Raw genomic sequence first — 16,578 nt, forward strand, 5'->3', positions numbered from 1 at the left:
CTTGTTATTGCAGCTTTGAATGTGCGCATGAGTGGTACTGTCGTAACCACACAAATGAGAATAGATAAGAAGGCCAGGATACCTAACCGAGCACTTCGGAAGGTGCAAATATGCAGCTATAAGTCAGGAAAAACATTTTTTTAGTGTGAAATGTAAGGAGGTTTAAGGAAATCTGGGATCCGTTCTACACTGGCAACACACAGCTGATTGTGCTCACCATCTCCGTCACTCAGCAGAGAATTAATCATGTCTGTAGCAAGCAGTCCCAGGCAAAAGAAGGTAGGAGATAGACGTGCGCATGTGCATTCATGACATCTCCTCAAGCATTAGAAAATGTGTTGTTAAACAAACTGGTGCAGCTGTCCCAGGGAGTGTTGCTGAACAACCTCTTAACACCAGTAAAGCCGAGTTCACGAGCTGCTCTGCAAGAATAGAACTGTGCACACATCATCCACTTTCGTACCCCTGATCTCCTCATCGAAAGGGGCAGTGAGCAAAATTAGCAACAAAAAGTGTCATGGCCCATGAGGCGCTTCAAGATCCCCGCTTTTTTCGGGTTACAATGAAAACCAATATCCCACTTGAACTTCATATTGCCAAGCATTTTTCAACGCAAAAACAAAAAAAAGCAATGGGAAAGATTTCCTTTTTATATAATTATTTATTTTTTTCATCAAGACTCGTTATTTCCAACTTGCCCTGTGGGCAGTTTTGATCCCATAAGCTCCTAAAACAGATTTTTTGCGTAACATAGAGCGAAATGCTCATTGAATAGCAGACTCATGAGTTAACACATAGTAGAGATTCTACACTGTGCACTAGTCATGATTTAAATGTGGCAAAGATTCTTTTTCGTAATTGCGAAAAACCATGTTCTCACAACCTAATCGAAATGGCTAGAGGAAGTGTTAGGTCACCCATTCATCACGCAAATATTTAATCGCAGAGAAATGTCCGCCCAGCGGGCAGGAAATAAAAAGAAATGACGCTCTCGAAGATATATCTGCACTGCACACCGATGTTTTCACACAAGTTACACAGTGCCGCCGGCCACTCGTAACCCGAGCACCCGTCATCACTAAATGTACTGAATGGAGCACCAAGGCGCAGAAGGGTGGCGGCGTTGCTTTTGTCGCCGCAGAAAAGAATCCGACGGCCGTGCAGCCAAGATCGTGTCACGTCGCACACACGCCAGTACTCGATTACAGTGCCCGCACAAATCACCATAAAACTGGTAATGGATACGTAGCAGAAACAACTGATCAGAACCGACAAGCACAAAGGGAAGACTGGTTAAAACAGATTGGTGTACTAATGCATGTTTTGCTATGCAGTGTGCAAATCTAGGTAGATAGAGCTAGCTTGTGCAGTGTGCAGGTAGACCCAAATGCTAATTGTTTGTGAATCTGCCCCGAAATTGCTTGAAATAAATTATGAAGAAAGTATCGATGACCACATTATGCATAATAGAGCATTTTATTGGTTTGCCGATGTGACCGAGCGACTACGCTCCATTTTGAGTGCTTATCACACCTTAGTGGTCCTATATGACATAATTTAGTGGCGATCTTTGAAGTTGTGTGAGAGACAGGAGCTCGACGAATGCGTCATCTAAAGCATGACTTCTGTAGTGACCACATCGAAAGACAGTACATTGCATAGCCTTGTGGGATTCAAGACAATCGCAACCTTTCCTGGCACGAACAGAAATGAATGTTGAAGAGCAGTGGCATGAGCCAAGAGTGTTAGTGCGGCCAGTGCAGAAGGAATCACATATCGGGACAATTCAGTTGGTGCTGTGTTGGTAAGGAGCCAAAACTCGTGCAGTTTCTACATGAGATCAAGTGATTTAAAGATGCACTTTTTATGCTGTGACACTGGACCATCAAAAATAGTCCGTGAGAATAATTAAAAGTGGCTCAGGGATGAACTCATCCCAGGTTTTTATTGAAGCTAGATTTGTGTAATATGGCATTACAATACCCAGCCTAAAGCTGCACAGGAGTTTTCAAAGACTTGGAAGATGATAACTCTAAGGACATGCGTAAACGTCCTAGGCTGTGGGCGGTTGTACAAGCATTTATACGCGAGAGCACGTTGCACTTTGCGCCTTATTAAGTGCCGAGTATGTATTGAAAATGTATGCCGTGAATATTCCCTGCTCAGCATGCCCAGCCCTTATAAGTAGGCACAGTTCAGTTATGCTGAGAGTAAAATGTGTTAGTACACACTCTCTTCCTAACATTGGGAAGTGCGCTATTCCAGTGCATTCAAACGGATGGTCTTCAGAATTTAAACATTGGTAATAATTAAAAGATAGCAGACCACAGTGTTACCAATCAAGAATTTTTGGTCGAGTCACTGAAGGAGAGGTTGTAGTATATGTAGTAATAATGCTAGGACCAAACACAAGGCCTTTTGGGATGCCCGAGATTGCAGGAAAAAAGCAGGATGAGTAAGAATTAGTACGAGCAAATTACTAACGCCTGGTTTCCAACAAATGGGTCCAATTCGGAGGGGTTGGATGCCAGTTAAAGTATAAGCAAATCAGCCTAGGCAGATGAGGGATCTTATTACGTGCTTTTTCAAAACCCAGAAAAAAAAATTCAGCGGGAAGTTGCAGTCAAGGTGCAAGTGCAGGTCACGAAGAACGAGAGCATGTTGCCTATTACAGGAATGCTTTCTAAAAGCGTGCCAATTCCGATGAAACAGCTTAATGCGGAAAATTAGTTTAGCAGGGCAAGAGTACACAAAATGATTTATGATTGCAGCGCACATCAATGGCAGAAATAGCGCGACACGTGCTGGGTGATCATTGATAGGACGCATATAGAGGCCGTACTGTGCTGGGGCTGGAAACGATCTGTACAGCATAGAATAAATATATGTTTACACTGTTGGCGACTTGCGGCCAACGGAGCTAGATATGCCACCTAGTGCAGTAGTGGTGTTTGTTCTGTAATATATACAAGGGTAAATAATGATATTTGATATACATATTTCTTGTCCTTCCATGTTCCTCTCCCATGGAATGTTGTTAGTGGTGTGTTTCGGAGCTACTCAATTATATATTTCTCTCTAAGGTATACAAACTACAGTATCTCTGCTTTAACGCTACCTAAACGGTACTGTCTACTTGTCTAAATGAAGCACTCAAGGGTACGTGAAGTTTCATGTATCTCTCTCAACCGGGAAATGTTCCTCTCCAGAGTGCGGCTACGCCGTGCGTGCTATCCGAGAGCGATGCTTGCTCAGTTTTTTTGACTCTGCATTGCACCGGATTCGTATATATACCCGCGGACTGTCGGGTACCTCCCTCTGCACAAAAACATTTGTAGATACGTTGCTCCAGCAAAGAGCAAAAGAGGCGGTGAAAGCCTTTAAAAAGCAAAATCCGGAAGCAGTTTGCCGGCTGGAGCGTAGCTCAGCTATGATATATTTTCATTTTTTTCTTGTCTTTTTATTTGGATAGCCTAAGGGTCAGTGTCATTCGTGAAGGGAGTCGGCAAAAAAGGGCACGATAAGCGCGTTAGGTCGCTGAAAAATAAAATATACAAGGGCAGGTCCGAAGCGTCCACGTGCTGGAGTGAATTTGAGCCCTCTGGACATGTACCTACTCCAAAGACGAAAACTCGTGCTCACGATGCAGTCATCAAAAGTTTTCGGTTCTTTTCAAGCACTGTGTGCGGCGGAGGGTCCCATGTGGAGTTTAGGAATGCGTCATATGTACTTGCACCGTCCGGCCATTATTCACATATCTACGCTTGTTGATGCAGAATGTCTCTAGGTTCTTAACCTTTTAGACCCAATGATCCGAATTGTAATCTCCAGTAGGCTTCACCAGAGATAATAAGTAGGCTGACTGCGCAATTAGTTCCCAAATTAGCCATTTATCTGCACGTGGTAGCTGTATTTCACTTAGCAGAGAAATGCTGCTCGGAATAGGGCGCGTCCACTTTGATCATCTTTCAGCCATGTATCGCTTTTGATACATATCGTGAAGAGGAGCCTCAACGCCTTGGACCAACTTATCACGGCCATTTTATAGCACTGACACTATAAAACTGGCATACTGTTTGTTATCACCGTGTCAGACGATTTTATTATCCGTAAATGGCTTACCGGCCCTCCCTGTCATAAAGGCGGCAATATTGACGTTTGAAGTGCCTGTCCTGTGGCTATGTGTATCACGCTGACCAGTACCACCTAGTTGGGCATTATTCATATTTCCGCAAAGGACGCGACGACCTCGTCGCCAAGCATGGCTTTCCCACCGATGGCGAGGAATTGTGCGCATTAACCAGCGCTGGAGCGAACGGCATTTTGGTAGATATTGGCAAATATTCCAAGATATGTGGCCTCTATAAGGGAGTGTGAAGCGTGGATAGACCGCCCATGCCGTCCCTTCATGTGTCAATAGATCCCTACGTTTCCCCTCCTTAACCTCCTTAACAATCCAATTCCCCAACAAACGGCCTTGAGCCTCTCTTTTTAAATAAATAGCTCATTCATTCATTCTGACTGGCCAGCCAAAATTAAGACATTGTATGTGAAAAGAAGCCACGGAATGGTTTGTAATCTGCTTGCAACCTGCCGCTAAATGCGTTACCTACCGGCTGGGAAGCTCCGGTGTTAAAATTAAGAACTGCGTACTCCATACAAAGAGAAACGCCGAGCTCGGCTTTCGCTTCTATAGAACAAAAACAGCACCAGTGTCTCGCATGGCTACACGCTGCGGCAGGAAGAGGGGCGGGTCTGCAGCGATGTTCGGTGTGCACCTTCAATCCTGAGCACTATGCGGACGCTTTAATTAATTATACGTGAGAATTGGAGGGGACATGGCACGGAGAAAGTAAAGCTCTCAACTGCCCACCGTGGCAGGTGGCAGTTCAATTAATGATTGGTGGCAATATGTAGCCCTGGAAGAGCAACCTGGGTCGCAAAAACGCCACCGGTGGCAGCACCTGCGAGCGCAGGCCAGTCGCGCATCCCTTAGCCGATGCGCTACAGCACCAATGATGATGTGAGGACTAAGCATGTAAAGTAGAGAATGACCGATGTCGCAGCGTTAAAAGAACATGACGAGAACGAAGATGCCGAGAACTAAAAATAATAGGAATTGAAAAGAAATTGGCCTGTTGGCAATGAGCATGTTTCGTAACGGCGACCGTTAATGCATTTCAGTGATGTCACCCAAGCGAGCGCCATTCAGTTTTGTTTTTCGCAATCATGCCTTTTAGCAGACCGTTCACAACGTCCAAGCGCAGCACACCTTTTCCTTGGAGCACCGTAGAGCCAGTTCCGTGCCTCCTTGCTGCTGCGGGCACCATGCATTGCAGTAAAGAGCAAACACGAAGCATGGCCGGAATAGGACGCAAGTGCCCAACACAAACAAAAAAGAGAGCAAACTACTTTCTCGCTTAATACAAAAATAAATGCTTTTAATAATAATAATAATAATAATAATAATAATAATAATAATAATAATAATAATAATAATAATAATAATAATAATAATATTAATATTAATTATATTAATGATAATAATTATTGGTTTTGCGGGAAACGAAATAGCGCAGTATGTGTCTCATATATCGTTCGACGCCTGAACCGCGCTGTAAGGAAGGGGATAAAGGAGGGTGTGAAAGAAACAAAGAAAGAGGTGCCGTAGTGGAGGGCACTGGAGTTATTCGACCACGTGGGGATCTTTAATAGCTTTTGAAAAAACTTCTTTAAATGAATGCCACTGAATAGCGTCGGGCAACGCACCGCCTTTCACATTTGCTTTAGGACCACCTCACTATGCACTCTCCGGCGAAACTTGCGACAACAAGCTGGTTTCGTGAGACTTTGATTCACACAATTTGCGTTCCTTATGGTCGGAGCCAATTTTATCAGAACAATCAAAACAGCACGCACAGTATGGTCGACAGAAATGAGTGACAACACACACGTGTGTTGTAACCCATGTTTGTCGTTTGTGTTCATTACGCTGCCTTGCCTATTTTTAACGACATAATTAGCCGAAATTGCCGCTCTTGCTGTGCAATGTCTGTGCTCCTTAGAGATCCACACGTGATCAAAATTATTCCGGAGTCCCCCACAACGGCACCTCTCTCTTCTGTCACATAAATCTTCCTCCCTTCCCTTACGGTGCGATGGAGGTGTCCACCGAGAAGGGAGCCAGTTACTGCCCTTTTCCTTTTGTAACAGAATCAATAATTATCATGTGTATCATGTGTTGACCTTGCGGACAATACTGAAAAATAAATTCCAAAACTTATAACAAGGTAATTTTGAAAATAAAATATGTACTTCTCTAACTTTCCAGTTCTTTCTACAGTTTTAGAGTGCTAGAATATATAGTGGTCCTTGCACGCATTTGGGCTTTGCTTCTTTGTGGCTTTGTCAGTTTGTTTGTTTGAAGCCGGTTTTGTAGCAGGCTGCTCACCTGCCCACCGTATCAAGAGGCAGCTCATTTATTTGTGAGAGGCTGCTCAGGAAAAGCAACCTGGGTCGCAACCCAAGTCTCACCGAATGCAACACCGGCCGTAGCACCTGCCTTGTGCCACTGCGCCACCGCTCAGCTGCCCACCGGGTGGCTTGCCAAATAAACCTACCAGAGCAGTGCAGCACCGAAACAAATTACGGTATTATCATATTCGCATTCGGCCTAATTATCCAAATAGACTATCATTTTGCTTTGTTCACGACAGAATGAAAGAAACTTGTACCAGATGGGGTTTCTTGGAGGCGCAGTGTCTTTCAAATGCAGGGAGAAAATGCCATGGTGATGTGTTATGTATTTAATTTTCAAATTTATGTTTTAGACTGTTTTCCAACCAACTGGCAGCTTGAGATGGTGGCCATGGCGTGAAAACGTTTTTTCCGCAAATCTAACCTGCCCCGCCGCGGTGGCTCAGTGGTTAGGGCGCTCGACTATGATCCGGAGTTCCCGGGTTCGAACCCGACCGCGGCGGCTGTGTTTTTATGGAGAAAAAACGCTAAGGCACCCGTGTGCTGTGCGATGTCAGTGCACGTTAAAGATCCCCAGGTGGACGAAATTATTCCGGAGACCTCAACTACGGCACCTCTCTCTTCCTTTCTTATTTCACTCCCTCCTTTACCCTTCCCTTACGGCGCGGTTCAGGTGTCCAACGATATATGAGACCGATACTGCGCCATTTCCTTTCCCCAAAAAAACCAATTATTAAACCAACCAATTAATTAAATCAAAGTTGGGATCATTGAGTGCAATGTCTGAGTCTTATCGAGGGGAAACCCCGATTAAAAGCTTCAGTACCGATCGCCGCACGAATTTGTACTTCGAATTCTTTATTCCCAAAACAAGCAGAGACCGTTACCTATCCTTAATACACGAAAGAGTAGCTCCTACAGAGACGAACTCAAGGGAAGAATGACGAGGGAAAAGCGCTAAATTTATCTATTTTGAATAGCTAAGAAGCCCGCGAATATCAAAAAAACTATGGCATACGAAGAAAGCAACACCATCCACAATCAACCAAACCGTTCAAGATATTTCATCTCAGGGTTAAAAAGGCTGAAAGATGTATCGCTAACATAATATTTTCATCCCTTTTGGGTGAAAAGCTTCCAAAATTTTCTGCTATGTGTGACCGATGCGCCGCCTGTGGTGGAGGCCGACACCCGAACCGCGCCGTTAGCGAAGGAAAGTGAAATGAAAGTTGGTTTTAAGGAATGGAAATAACGCCTACATATCTCGGCGAACACGCGCGACCAGGCCATAAGCGAAGGAAAATGATAATTGGTTTTAAAAAAAAGGAAATGACGCCTGCCTCACATTGCGTCATTTCTTTCCCCCAAAAAAGCAATTTTCTTCAGTTTTGCTTTCTGAATTTATCTGCAGGGTTTACGCGTCGTTTGAAACCGGACTTCATTCCATATCCCTGCACACAACGAGCAATAATACAGGTGTAAATATTACCGAAGCTTTATTAAATATATACTGTCTTGATTTAGCGCCTTAAACGTCGTTTGGAAGAAAGCAAGATGTTTAACCAATAAAAGCAAATGCCTACCTCTCTGTGACTCAGTATGGCTATCTATGGAAACCGCCAGTGGCTTGACCACACACGTAGCCACGGAGATGGACTTTTTCGCTTTCGACCTGATCTAATCAAAGCTAAACCACCAGTAATTTTTGAAGCGAAAGCTTTACTGGCCGCAAGATGACCAGGTTCGCGTGATTCTTGGAGAGCCTTGGTGCGCATGCGTGAGGAGCAGTGACGCCACACGGCGCATTTAAATCTCTCTAGCTGCCTAGTCACAACTGCGCATGTGCCGCTAGTAGCACCGAGCCACAGGTGTGCCGCCGCTGCGCAGCGCAACGCCTTTCCTAAAAATGCAACTTTCAGTTTTCAGTTCTCTCTCCTCTTTCCCTCTCTCCTTTACGGCGCGGTTCGGGTGTCTACCGAGATATGTCAGATCGATACTGTGCTCTGCGCAATTGCCGCGCCATCTGGCATGACCGTCACACCACGTGGCTCGCCGCCGCGGTTTGGTATGACGTCACAACGCGTTCCTCGTCGTTGCTCTCGAATCGGCTCGCTTCGCCAGCTGCGTCGCATGCCTGATAACAAGTCGAAGGAATGAAGAGAGCTCGCGTGCGCCGCAACCACAGCTGTGTCGTCTTTAATGCGACCACATAGCTACAGAACCACACTAACCTGGACTTGCAATCAAGATTACCCAGGCTATCCATGCTATACCTTAGCTTTCGCTATGTATATCCTGGCACAGCCGAGCTAAGTCAGTGGAAAATCTTTTCTCCCTCTCGCTCCCTAGTCACTACTGCGCATGCGCCACTAGTAGCACCGATTTGCAGGTGTTCCGCCGCTGCGTAGCCCCGCGCCTTTCTTCAAAATGCTACTCAATTTTCAGTTACCCACCACGGTGGCTCAATGGATATAGCGCTCGGCTACTGATTCGGAGGTCCCAGGTTCGGACCCGGCCGCGGCGGCTGCGTTTTTACGGCAGCAAAACGCTAAGGCGCCCGTGGGCTGTGCGATGTCAGTGCACGTTAAAGATCCCCAGGTGGTCGAAATTATTCCGGAGCCCTCCATTATACGGCACCACTTACTTCCTTTCTTTCAATCCTCCTTTATCTCTTTCCTTAAGGCGCGGTTCAGGTGTCCAACGATATATGAGGCAGATAATAATAATATTAATTGGTTTTTGTTGAAAGGAAATTCCGCAGTATCTGTCTCATATATCGCTGGACACCTGAACCGCGCCGTAAGGGAAGGGATAAAGGAGGAAGTTAAAGAAGAAAGGAAAAAGTAGGTGCCGTAGTGGAGGGCTCCGGAATAATTTCGACCACCTGGGGATCTTTAACGTGCACTGACATCGCACAGCACACAGGCGCCATAATTCTGGGCCATTTCCATTCCCCAAAAAATCAATAAATGTTTTCAGTTTTGTCTTTGCTCTTTCCCTCTCTCCTTTATCTCTTCCTTTACGGCAGGGCACATGTGTCCACCGAGATAAGTGAGACGGTTACTGTGCCATTTCCTTTCCTCCAAAAGCAAACAAAACAAGTGAGCCGACAGCATTCGTAGAGTTCATTGGCGTTGACAAATTTTCGTGTCTTCGCCATCAGCAACAACACCAGGATAAAGTACCCAATAGCATAGAAGTGGTATATTATGACGATACCAAAGGAATCATATTGTAAAGGAAATTAATGAAACAAGATTATAAAAATGTATAAAAAAGAAAATTGGAGGACACTTACGCTTCGCCTTCAGGAGTGGAACGCGACAGCGTGGTCGCGGTGCTGTCAGGGAGTCCACGAAACGCCACCGCCCGTTCTGCGCGACGCCTTGCCCTTTGGACAATTTAAAGAAACAAAATAACGGCTGTCGCACATATCGGTGGCACGGGAACCGCGCCGTCAGGCAATAATAATTATAAATGATTTTTTTGTGGCGGGAAAGGAAATGACGCAGTATCTGTCTCATATATCGTTGGACACTTGAACCGCGCCGTAAGGAAAGGAATAAAGGAGGGATTGAAAGAGGAAAGGAGGAAAGCGATGCCGTAGTGGAGGGCTCAGGAATAATTTCGACCACCTGGGGATCTTTAACGTGCACTGACATCGCACAGCACACGGGCGCCATAGCGATTTTCCTCCATAAAAACGCAGCCGCCGCTGTCGGGTTCGAACCCAGAAACTCCGGATTAGTATCCGAGCGCCCCAACCACTGAGCCACCGCGGCAATTAGCGCCGTGAGGCAAGGAAAATAAAATGAAAATCGATTTTAAGGAAAGGAAACGACGCTTGTCCCACATATCTCGATGGACGCCCGAAAAGCGTCGTAAGAGGAAGAATATTTCCGACGCACGGTGCCGACAATTACAACTACGTGTTCTACGAGACAATTACAATTACGAGACAATTACAACTACGAGCTGCTTCGAAAGGTGTTGACGTCCGTCGAAGCCATCGTGTGAAGCGCCAACCGCATGATGTAAGATAACGGCGCCTACAAAGTTCCCACTCCCTGCTTGCATTTCCCGGGAAAGATAACGATCGCGTTTTCGTGTTCTCGTAAGCAGAAATCGCCACGCTGACTATCAGATTGAAGAGAAGTTTATTTACCACGGGCCTGAAAGGGCCCGGCATCCCTCGCAAAAACAAAGGCACAGAAAGGCGACTAATGTCGCCCAACCTAAACTAATGACATGCTTTGGCGACTAGCATCACCCTACTTGCATAAATGCACGTTGGCATAAAATGCACAAATACATAATCCATGAATGTCCAAGAGAGTTCGAAAGATGGTCCATACGCGCGGAGGGAAGCACGCGGGGCAATCACGCACAACACACCGCTCACAATCGCCGCACACAAAGATCGCACGGCACACTCAGTATGGCAGGAGCTGCACGGTGACGCGGCCCCTGCTTGTATTGATGAACCGGGTGCTCCATCGGCGCAGAAATTCTTCCTCGTCGAGGGTGACCCAGTCTAAGCACGCCTGTTCGAACAATCGCGCTCTCACCCTCAGCAACAATGGGAACATGGCCCGCTGGGGTCGACCATGCAAGGAAGCCACGCCTCTCTGCCGCCAGAAACCAAAGACACCCACACACAGCAGAAGCCGCACAAACGACTCACGTGGCCTGGTGCGGTAGTTCAAGGTGACAAAAAACATACGCGACATGAGCCACCAAAACGTTCTAGCAACCACGCACTCAAACATGGCATGCTGTAGGGTTTCAGTGTTGCCACACTGAGGACACCGCGAAGAAGGGGCGATTCCCCACGCTGCGACACGGACTCCCGTGGGCAAGACCCTCCAGCCCCGCAGCCAGCCGAAGTCACGAACGTCTGGTGGAAGAGTGCTAGACGTCAAATCTCGCCACCGCGCCCACCTGCTCCCTTCGAGCTCTTCTGATGCAGCCTCCTGGAGAGCTAGGAGCTCGCAAACACGGGAGGCCTGTGTCTTATTCACGTTGACCTCGGGCAGAGCGCCTGTGAGAGACTCGGCCGCCCGACAGACATACCTAAAGAACCACGGCTGCTGTTCGGCTGAAGGACCTGTTACTTGACGAAAAAATAGGAGCCGCGACAAGAAGGTAGGCGAGAAGTCCCCTCCCCGGGTAGTCGGTGACGTTGACCAGGTCGCGGACACCTCGGACAGCTAGAACACTGCACATTGTGCGTAAATCGGGCAAGCTGAACCCGCCCATGTGCGTGGGAAGGCGGAGGAGCGCGCACGCGACGGTCTCCGTCTTTCCCGCCCCACAAAGTGTGGCCAAACGACGCGTGAATGTGCGCGGCGGACAGGGGACGCGAGCTGCGACAGACAGCGACAAGCGAAAACGCGCTGCCACTGCGAGACGTCGCTCTGCGGACGTTCTTAACTGCGACCACTACGAGCTACCTCTCCTGAGCAGAGGAACACGACGCCAAGGGCCATAACCGCCGAGACCCAATCTACGTCGCCCAGCAGGTCTGACGTAAAAGCACCAAAGCGCAGAGCTTTGCTCTTGCCCCTTTTAAGCTGGGCGCTGGACAGCTCGCTGTACCACGCAAAAAGCCGTAATAACGCTGCATTGCTGTCCTCGTCCCGCAAAAACAGGGACACGTCGTCAGCGTACGCGGACACCTTCACCTGACCTTGGCCAGGCAAAGGGAACCCGCGCACCGATGGACACTCCGCTACGCGGTGCAGCAGTGGTTCTAAACACAACACGAATAGCATAGGTGACATGGCACAACCCTGTCGTATGCCGCGCTCGATATTGAAGCGGTCGCTCAACGAGCCGTTAAAAAGCAGCCAAGCTGTCAGGCCGGAATACAGCCGCGCTAACCGCGCCACGATCTCGGGCGGAAAGCCGAAAGCCCCGAGAACTCCAAAAAGGTAGCGGTCTTCGACTCGGTCGAAGGCTTTAGCCTTATCAAGTGAGACGAAACAACCCGGTATTCCGGTTCTCGAGGTGAACGTGATCAAGTCACGCGTTAGTGCGAGAGACGAGAACACCAATCGTCCGGGCACACTGCATATCTGTGCAGGGCTTATGAGCTATGCTAAAACCGTACTCAACCTTGTAGCCAGCAGTGACGCCACAATCTTGTAATCTGCATTAAGCAGTGTGATCGAGCGCCACGCCTGCGGGTCAGATAGGCACCCGCCAGGCTTAAGGATGAGCACAATACGGCCATCTCTGAAGGACTTCGGCCTCTCGCCGGCCCTGACGAAGGCGTTCACCATCTGGAGAAGGTGTTCCTCCAGGACGGTGTAACACCTCGCATAAAAGATGATGGGAATGCCGTCAGGGCCTGGAGCTGAGGCAGCGTTCATGCCTTTAACTGTGGCAAAGAGTTCTGATCTAACTGGAGCGCTGAGCTGCGTGCCTGCAGAAATAAGGGAATCGAAATGCGAACGGAACCACACGCACTTTACTCTGCCTCAAGAAGGTATCAATATGAGCGCATGTGGTTGCCGCAGCCATGCTGGTCAAGGTCTTTAAGCATTTCTAGAAAAGAAAAGAGAATAACCAGTTTCGCAAGCATAGACGCTGTGCTAATCTAGCTGCATTAAATTGCTAATCTTATTTTGAAGATTACTTACGATTAACGCGTGAATGAACATCGTTGTTATTTTTGTCATAAGCACTTGTTTCACCAGAATGGTGGTGGTGGTAGTGGTTTTTTTTTAATGAAATAATAGTAAAAAGGAAGGAAAAGAGAGTTGCTAGCCCCGGCATCTGGCATCGATACTGAAGCACCTGAGCGGAGGCAGCGGAAATTAAGGATAGCAGGCAGAATGGAGAAATTAAATGAAAGAATTGAGGGGACAGGAAAAGAAGATAGAAGTAATACGTACAAACTATTTAAACAATAAAAAATGTGTCCAGGTTGTGCGCGTGATTAGGTCTTTTTAGAGGAATTAAAACACGCCCACAGCACTGTGTTGGATACAACTGGAGTGTACGTCCAGTTATTAATCGTTCAAGGTAGAACTCGCGGAGCGTTCGGTCACTGCGTGTAACTACCTGACGGAGAACAGACGGGACGTCAAGCCGGTGTGTTAGAATGCACAGAGGCTCACCAAAGTTCGCTCATGAGTGCGCGCACTGCCCTCCGTCCACAATAGCGTCTTGATAGAGTCTGCAAATATGCCCTGCGACCTATAGGCCGCAAGCATATCGCGACGAGAATCGGCGAACGCGGCACAGTGAAGGAGAAGTTATTCTAGTGTTTCCACTGCACCGCATCCGTCACACATATCACTCGTCGTGATTCCGTGACGCTCCCGTCGTTCCCCGGACCACAAGTAGCCAATGCGCGCGCGGCGGATCATTACTCTTCGCTACCGTGTAAGTGCGCGACAGCCGGTGATGGTGGCTGTGGTGAAAAGCTATATAAACTAGAACAAGCCTTAATTGTTACATCCTAGTGATGGGATTGCTCTTGGACGCGTGTCGTGGCCGGAAGGTGATGCTTCTCAGCGACTTCCAAAGCCCAGTCCACTAGCTGCCGTTGGGCAGCCGGGTCAGAACTCGACACCGCAGCCTACCATCGCTCGTGGTCTGTGAGTTGCCAATTGGCTGGTGGAAGGAGCTCAGAGCAAGAATAAAGAATGTGTGCAAAATCCGCTTTCGGAGCGCCGCGGAGTGTGCATACTGGTGTGAACACTCCCGGGTGAACCAGGGCTAAGTGGGCAGGGGAGAGGAAGGTGCGGGATTGTAGCTGTCGCCACGTCACCTGCTGCAGTTTAGTGAGAGACTTGTGCGGAGGGGCATACGTTAGCCGTTGCTCACGGTAGTGTAGAGTGATCTCGTGATACGCGTCCATTCAATCTCGAGTGTCTCCCCAGGAGTCGGCGGCTCCTGCTCGCCTGACGAAACCTCGAGCTAAAGAATGACCCGCCTCGTTACCTGGGTGGTCGGCGTGGGACGGGACCCAGAGAAACTGAATAGGTCGGTTAGGGGCGGGAGACCGGCTTAGAAGCCGAAAAGCGGGTTCGGAGATGCGGCCTGTCGCTAAGTTACGGACAGCGGTCTTTGAGTCGCTGAAAATGTGGGTCGCCAATGTAGTAGTGATGGCTAAGGCTACGGCTGCCTCTTCCGCTTCCGCAGGAGTCGAGGCAATGACAGCCGGTGATACTGTCTATGCGCTCACCTCCTGTGATACGTGGGTCGGGATGCTGCTTTCGGAGATGGTCGTGGATGGCCGCACGCACGTCCTCTAGCGCAAGGGGCAGATCGCTGGCAGGCAGCTCATGTTGTTGTTGTTGTTGTTAGCCTATCAAAAGATGGCACATACCCACACTGGGGGATCGGCCAAGAATCGGGTGGCTATTCACCTGAACGCAGTTTACAAAAAGGAAAAGCACGTGGGAGTGCAACACCGGTGAATTTTTCGTCATGAACAGAAAAGGGATGAGTGTTTTGATTTTAAAATTTTAAGAATAATAATAAAGAGAGTGATTAAATAATAATGATTTAGTCAAAATGTAATAATTGATAGAAAAGAAAAGTTTGGAACACTTAGCAAGGCAGTCGGTAAGATTCTATCAGGAAATTTAGAACAGCGGTACAAACAGATCTGTGGCTGAACCCAAATGTGGTGGCGCCAAATGATAGCAAGAGCGGGCTGCTCAAACTAAGGCCAAGATGCTGCAAGGGCTCGTCCAGAAACCTTTTTCTCAGAGAGATGAATCGGCGACAATACAGCCAAAAATGTTCAATAGATTCAGGCTCACGGCAAAATGCACAAAGGGTAGAGAGCGCCAAACCCGACTTGTGTAAATAGAAATTTAAAGGGGGGATGCGGCAGCGCAGCCTCGTCAGTGATACTTCAAGCTGCCGAGAGCAACAAATTTTCCTTTTCCAATAATATTTAAGGTGCTCATAATCCGCCGATGTTAAAAGTGATGTGACTTGCGTGCTTAAAAACGCACGTCGCCGAAATCTAGATGCTGTAATGTAGGCTGTAGCCGGGATGATTGGCAACACGGGGCCGCTGAGGGAAGCCTTTGCGAGATTATCAGCAATCTCATTTACTGTCACACTGCTGTGGCCGGGAACCCATGCTAAATGAACAAGGCTCAAATGCGGAGGAAGTAGGGATAAGAAAGTTGATAAAATGGGACCGTCAACCTGTGCAGCGAGAGACGAACACAAAGATGAAGAATCAGTAATTACTGCAACTGCTGTAATAGAGGGGTCTAGCTTGCGTAGAGCAAGTACAACTGCTAGAAACTCTGCTTGAAAAATAGGGGTGAAATCTGGAAGACGCAGAGAAAAGGACCATTCTAAATGCGAGCAAAATATTCCCACACCTGCTTTTTCATTGCATTGCGATGCATCAGTGGCTATTGCTATATCTGTTGGTAGGGTCCTCAGATGATCTTCTAGAAGACAATTTAGAATACTCGGTGGCAAAAGTTTTGCATTTTTTGGGAATATGTCGTCGAAAACAATGTGGATAGTGGGCCCATTCCGAAGCGCAGGAAGGATATCATAAATGTTTATATCTAAAGGCTGAAGTAATCTTTGCACAAACACTACCTGAGGGGAATTGAAACGAGACCAGGGGACACCAAAAAAGGAGGTCGGCTGAGAACAGAAAATGCTTTGGGAACGGTGGAAATGGGATTCATAGATCCTGAGGTAAGTTTGCACAGTTAAAAATTGAAGTCGTGATAAGAGAGACGGAATGCGGGCTTCAAGGTACAGCACATTGATAGCCACAAATTTTGGAAGGCCGAGGCACATGCGAAGTGCTTCCCTCTCTAAAAGGACGAGAGGGCGAAGCTTATATGTAGCCGCGCCTGAAAACAACACTAATCCAAATTCTAAGATTGGCCTGACATACATTATGTAGATCATTAATAGCGCATCTCTGCGCATGCCGTACCGGTGATGACATAATCTCCGTAACATGCCCACGGCACGAGCCCCTTTCGCCGCGACATGGTCAATGTGAGGTCGCCAGGTGAGTTTGTTGTCATAAATGACCCCTAGGTATTTTAGGGATTGAACCTGCGGTATTATTTTTAACTGGCAAGTGAGAGAGACCAC

The sequence above is a fragment of the Amblyomma americanum genome, chromosome 3, assembly GCF_052857255.1.
Source record: "Amblyomma americanum isolate KBUSLIRL-KWMA chromosome 3, ASM5285725v1, whole genome shotgun sequence".
Taxonomy (NCBI): Eukaryota; Metazoa; Arthropoda; class Arachnida; order Ixodida; family Ixodidae; genus Amblyomma; species Amblyomma americanum.